The sequence below is a fragment of the Suricata suricatta genome, chromosome 1, assembly GCF_006229205.1.
Source record: "Suricata suricatta isolate VVHF042 chromosome 1, meerkat_22Aug2017_6uvM2_HiC, whole genome shotgun sequence".
Taxonomy (NCBI): Eukaryota; Metazoa; Chordata; class Mammalia; order Carnivora; family Herpestidae; genus Suricata; species Suricata suricatta.
Window position 1 is genome coordinate 3921205 of NC_043700.1, and position 6336 is coordinate 3927540.

The following is a 6336-nucleotide window of genomic DNA, read 5'->3' on the forward strand; positions in this document are numbered from 1 at the left end:
AACACATTTGCGGGGGAGGGGGGGTGGTTGCTGGGTTGGATCACATCAGTTCAGGACACTGACAAACAATTCACAATTCACAGAACACATCAATAGTACGCAGGTGAAACCGAGATGAGGAAGCATTGTAGACCACTGTGACGGTGTCTAGCTGCCCATTTGCATGCATGTGAATCAATACAGAAAGTTGTTCTTAATTTCAGATAAAGGTTTGTAGCTGTAGCTTCATCACTGTTATTAGATTCAGGAAGAGCTCTTTAGTGTTTCTACTGGTTTTTTTCTTCTTTGACCCTTTGTAGAGATAGAGACTAAGTGGGTAGTGTATTCTTAAAAAAAAAAATTCATAGTCATCAGAAACGATCATTATGCCCAAAAGCTTTTTCTTCTAACAACTAAAAATAGAGCGCTCCACCCTTTAGCTGGCAGAGCTGGTTTGGACTCTCTAGGGCCTTCCGTTCCTTAAGCTCATGACATTGCCTACTTCCTTTTACAAGCCATACCCCCAAGGACAAAGCCTTAGTGAACACCAAAACAATGCCAACAAGAAGGACAGTACAATTTCAATCTCTGAGCGGCGAGACTTCTGGGGCTTCTCATCAATGGCCGCATAAAACAGAATCTCGGGAGTGCACATCCAGGCATCTTCTCTGCCCTACTGCTCTGCAGTCATTGCCTTTCAGCTATTCCGGAACTTCCGGTTCTGGTGGGAGCACGCTCCCTTTTCTCAGTCCTGCTGTGTAGTAAGAATCACAATAACATAACCGACCTGGAGATGCCAGTAAATAAGAGACTCTGGTATCATGGAATGTCAAGCCATTACAGGAAGTATAAAGACCCAGAACAAATAGGTTTTTATGAGTTTCTCCTGGGAACTGGACAGACGTGTTTAGAAGACACACTGAAGAAATAATTGAGATGGAAACTAAGACCCCTCTGAGGCATTCTGGAATAACAGCAGAGAGTTAGTAAGCGAAGTTCTAAGAAGAGTAATTCAAGGTAACATCAGAGATTCTATTTGCTGAGTAGGGCAAAGAAGCCATCACAACCAAGGGGCTCTTCCACGAGGAACCTACTTTATTAATCTACTCCTGGCCTATGGTCGGCATTGACCAAAGCTCCCCATTGTCTCCACAAAAACGCTCACTCAGTGGAATACCCAAACATTTCTGTTCCCCAAACATGCCAGTGTATATCACCAAGTTTGAAACTGTAGTTAAGCAGTGTCATGAAGGTTGTAGCAACATACAGACTAAGAATATGAAAGAAAGTTTTCAGAGAAAAATAATTTTCTACATTGAAAGCTTTGGACATAAGTTCACTTTATGTATAAATGCTTCCCTGAAATTTGGTGTGAGATAACTCTGAAAATTTGGGGAGAAATATTAAAAATGTGGAAGGACTTGGTACATTAAAGAAGAAATCAAATACCTCATTTTGGGTGTGGATTTGGCCAGAAAAACAGTACAGAACTCCAATACGCACACACATTTTTTACCTAAGACCACGGACATACTAACAACTTCTATGTTTGTGTCTCCAGGATCCACCTCCCCCTTGCAATCCAGATGTCCAGTTCAACCTCCAGGTGAAGGCCTCGTAGGCACACTAGACATGCTCAAACCAAATCCCTGTGTTCTATCTGCATTAATCCGCCCCTTCCTCTTTGCATAACCTCAGTTAGTGCTAGCTCTTTGGTTCCAGGTGCCCACATTTGGTACACATATGTATTTGGCATGTATACCTATCTATCTTAGAAAACACAGGCTGGTTAATATTGACCAGGAGGAAGACATTTCCATGTTGATGTTGTACATAGTTCTATTTGTGACAAGATTTAAATAGGTGCTCAATTAAGATTTCTGAATTTCTTCTGGACAAAAATAACTGAATGTTTGCTAGCTAGGAAAAAGAAACTACTTTAGTTCAAATCATCTGGAAACAAAGAGCTGGCACTGACTGAGATTAAAAGAGGAAGGAGGGGAGGTTACTGCAGGTGGAAGAGAGGGACTTAGCTTTGAGCAGGTCGACTTGGAAGAAAGTATTGGACCCACCAGACCTCCATCTGCAGGTTCCGAAGGACAACTGGATTGCAAGGGGAAAGAAAATCAGGGAGACCGACATTTGGATTTGTGTCCAGATGAAACTATGTAAACATCACCTATGATGTGAATATCCATGCAGAGGAGGTCAATATTTGAACGCAGGACAGAGAGGAAGATCCAGCATGGGAAACTAGGAGTGGCTAATGAGGTGGGTAAAGAATCAGGGGTCCCAGGAGATAGGAATTGTTAAAAGGAAGAGGAAAGTATGAGTATCACATGATATGGAGAAGGAAACACATAAGATAAAGGACCAATCATTACATGTGGGTCTGCAGCCATCAGCGATCCACATTACGGTGGTTTTTCTAGAAACACCGGAGACAGTGCCTCACTGGAGTGGGTCAGAGACAGAACATCATAAAATGAAAAAAATGAATAAATAAAAATAAAATAAAATAAAATAGGAGAATCAAGTATTGATAACTTCCTCCAAAGTATCAGTGGCTTTTTAAAACCTGTGCTCACATCTGTGCCTCCCACATGATTGTAGGGAGGGCTTCATGGGTAAGAAACTCATATGTGGACTTCATGTATAACATTTAATGGAATTAAACCATTCCTAAGCAGTCACAGTGAAGACAGAGATGTTCTTAAGTCCTAATCTTTTATCTGAAATCCTATGGAGGTATCAACCTGATATCACCCTCCTCGCCCAAAACTCATGCAGCAGTTTTCACAGTCTGTATTTCCTATGCTGCCTTCCAGGGTAAAGTCTTGAAAAGTCACTTGTGATCCCTGGACTGTGGACTGCATGTGTCGGCAGGCAAGTTGCTGCCGTGCTCACACTTTCACTGCCCTCATCGTGACCAGAGAGCAAAGGCCGGATGCCGTCTTTCTCGCCATTTCTTTTCTCATTGCAAAGCACTTGAATGTACTTGGATACATTCCCAGGACATGGAGTGTGGTCATTGTGCAGAACAAGCAAGAGATAGAAGAGAGAGAGGCAGAAGAAGGAATTTTTCTCCAGAAGAGACTCGGAACAATCCGGGGGACATTTCATTAACGCAAAGACAAATTAGGTCTGATGGAAATATCTGAGCTCTATAGACAGCCCTTGAAAGACAAAAATGCACTCAAAGCCAGTGTCCAAATCGGAGAATAAAAAGGAGTTGAGTTAAGTGAGGCAGTTCAGAGAAGCCCAGAATTCAGCACACGGAAGTGTGTGGACGGGGGCCACTGAGGATTTTCATAGATTCTGTGCACATCTCAAAATATAAGGGCCATGATGGCTGGTGCACACCTCCAACAAAGCCCTCCTCAGCTGAATCAGCTTTCTTGGGCATTTCTCAGTGAAGCAAGGCTCGGGTTCCTGTTCGTTGTGATTTCACTTGTGCAGGAAGCTCTGGAGTTTTATGTCCTAGTCTGAAATCTGAGGCCCAAGACTCTCATGAAAGAATATGAAGGCTGTACATTCTGACGTTACCTGCTGTTCCGAGTTACCGAGTTCCTTGGGAACTCGGGTTTGGTTTACTTCTGTGAGAATACATTGTCCCAGAGCAAGGCTTTACATTCCAAAATATTCCTACAAATTAAAGGCAATCTCTGCCTTAGTTTTGAAGTTACAAGTAGTCCTTTCCAGTTGGTCTCCCCACAAGGCCATGCCCAGGTCACCCTGCCTTTGTTTGGCTTAGGGACACCCTCTTCATGCCCCCACTCTGCGGGATCAATGTGCTTTCCCAAGTGACAGGGATGCCCTCTGTCCAGGAATTGGAATGAGCTGTATATGAGCTGTATATATTCGCATTCCCAAAGACTTTGTGTTTTTCTTTTTTTTTTTTTTTTACCATAGCAAAGAGTATTTTCATCATTTTTTAAATTTACAAGTTCACTTGAGGTATTGCCTTTGAAAGGGACAAATATCCATTCATGGAAGTCACATTATAACATATGTCTAGTTATTTGTTAAATCAGTACTTTAAAAAAAAATTTAATGTTTATTTATTTTGAGAGAGAGAAAGAGACAGAGTGCAAGTGGGGTGGGGGCAGAGAGAGAGGGAGACACAGAATCTGAAGCCGGCTCCAGGCTCGGAGCTGCCAGCACAGGGCTCAAACCCATGAACTGCGAGATCATGACCTGAGCCCAAGTCGGACACTTAACCAACTGAGCCACTGAGGTGCCCCGATTCAGTAAATTTTTAATCGAATGTTTTGATAAGCATGGGGAATAAAAGGGAATGAACATCAAGCCATCTGTGCCCTCAAGAAGCCTCTCCGCTCCTGGGGGACAGCAGCCTAGTCAACAGGTGGTCTGCAATAACTATACTCTCTGAACACAGTGGGAGCCTCTGCGGGTTCCCTCTATGTGGGGGTGATGCGAACCCACAGGGGTTCCCTCGACTAGAAGGAGTACACACCATCTCAACACATGGGACTGCACTGTTCTCTAAACTTTTCTTCTAACATTAGATTCCTTCTTTTTTTAAAATGTCTTTATTTTGAGAGAGAGACACTGAGAGCAACTGGGGCAGGGGCAGAGAGAGAGGGAGAAACAGGATCTGAAGCAGGCTCCAGCCTCTGAGCTGCCAGCACAGCACCAGATGCGGGACTCGAACCCACAGATTGTGAGATTATGACCTGAAGCGAAGTCGGCCACTCAACTGACTGAGCCACCCAGGCCCCCCCTAACATTAGATTCTTAAATGGCCTCAAACAAAAATCCCAACCACAAAAACACTGATATTAACAATGACGCTAACAATATCAGAGACAAGGTAAGAAGGAGCACGACGTTTCCGAGCATGCCTACTAAGGACCTGACTTTCCGTCTCCCGTACTAACCACACTGAGCTTTACAACAATCCCAGCTGCGTCTCTAGTTCTACGCAGGAAGAGCCTGAGATTCAGAGAATCCAGAAACACTGAGTGAACGCGCTAAGCAGCAGAGCTCTGGTAACAACAGATGTATCAGACTCCACAGGCAGGAGTCACCCTCCTGCTGCAAACAGCCTGGGAGACGACTGAAAGGCTTCTTACTAGACTCTAGAAGCGTCACTGCTAAGTGAAAATACCTTAAGAGCTAACGTGTTATAATTGCCCGGCCCCCCAGTCTGGGCAGATAGGCTCCGAGCCCCCAATCTGCTGTGCAAGTCCCCAACAGCGAGAGCTTGCAAGCACTTCCTTTTTACAATCTATTAAAATAGTTTTGAATAACGTGGCCAAATTCAAGTCTTGCAATGCTGTTGGATTTTATTTGTACTAATGGAAAGTGACCTGTCAGAGCTGCACGGCTTTCTGATCACCCTGGGAAGCAGAAGACAGTAAATCAAGCCCCCTGGGAATGGCCATCGCGTCTGGACAGCGTCGCGGGCCATGTCCTTGCTCTCGCTGAGCGACTCCCCTTGTAGTTTATGTCACTTCCAGCCCTTGGCATGATAAAAACTGAGCAGCCATTTTACAGCTTTAATTGTGTCCAAATCCTCCAGGATTTAGTAACTTCGGGCAGTAAATAAGTTTGGAACTTCCTTGCAGCCTGGTTGATGTCCACATTCATTTACTGTGTGAATGATTACAGGGGTTTAAAAACAGCAGAAAACTGGGGGGCAGCAGCCAAGATGGAGACCAACTCAACGGAAAAGACACGTCTGTCCTCCACTCTCTAGGTTTACCAGTCACCTATTTCCAATTCCCACTGTGTGTCTTTGAAAAAACTAAACAAATAATAAATTATGTCCTCAAAAAAAAAAATACTTAGAAACAGGATGGGGTTGGTATTTAAAGTGTACATTTAGAGGCAAACTAGGATAGAAAACATCTATTCAACTGTTTATTTCATGCAATATCTACCAAGTCACAGTGCTGGAAAAATGAAAATAAGAAAAACGACGAGAAAGAAAAAGAAGATAAAAGATTCAAATATTACATTCCAAGAAGTAATAAGCTGAAAAGTTCATTTAATGAACCCTAGTGCTTACAAATCATAAGGAGTATGCAGAAAGAAGATAAATGACCAGAAGTATCTCTCTCAAAGGAAGAGCCAGGAAGGTACTAGAATCTATTATGTAACTGGGACCTTCATACCTTGGGAGGGTATGGAGCAAAAAGACATAAAGTATGCTGCCCACTAACACAGATGGAGATTCACGGGTCAAGACATCAGAAAACTTACCTATAATTCAAGTACAAGCCTCGATAGTATTCTTATCCAATACTCTAGGTTGCAGTTTTAATGCAATTGGACATTCATTTGTTCATTGGATATCATTTATTTTTTAGTTTTCCCTAATTATGACCAAAC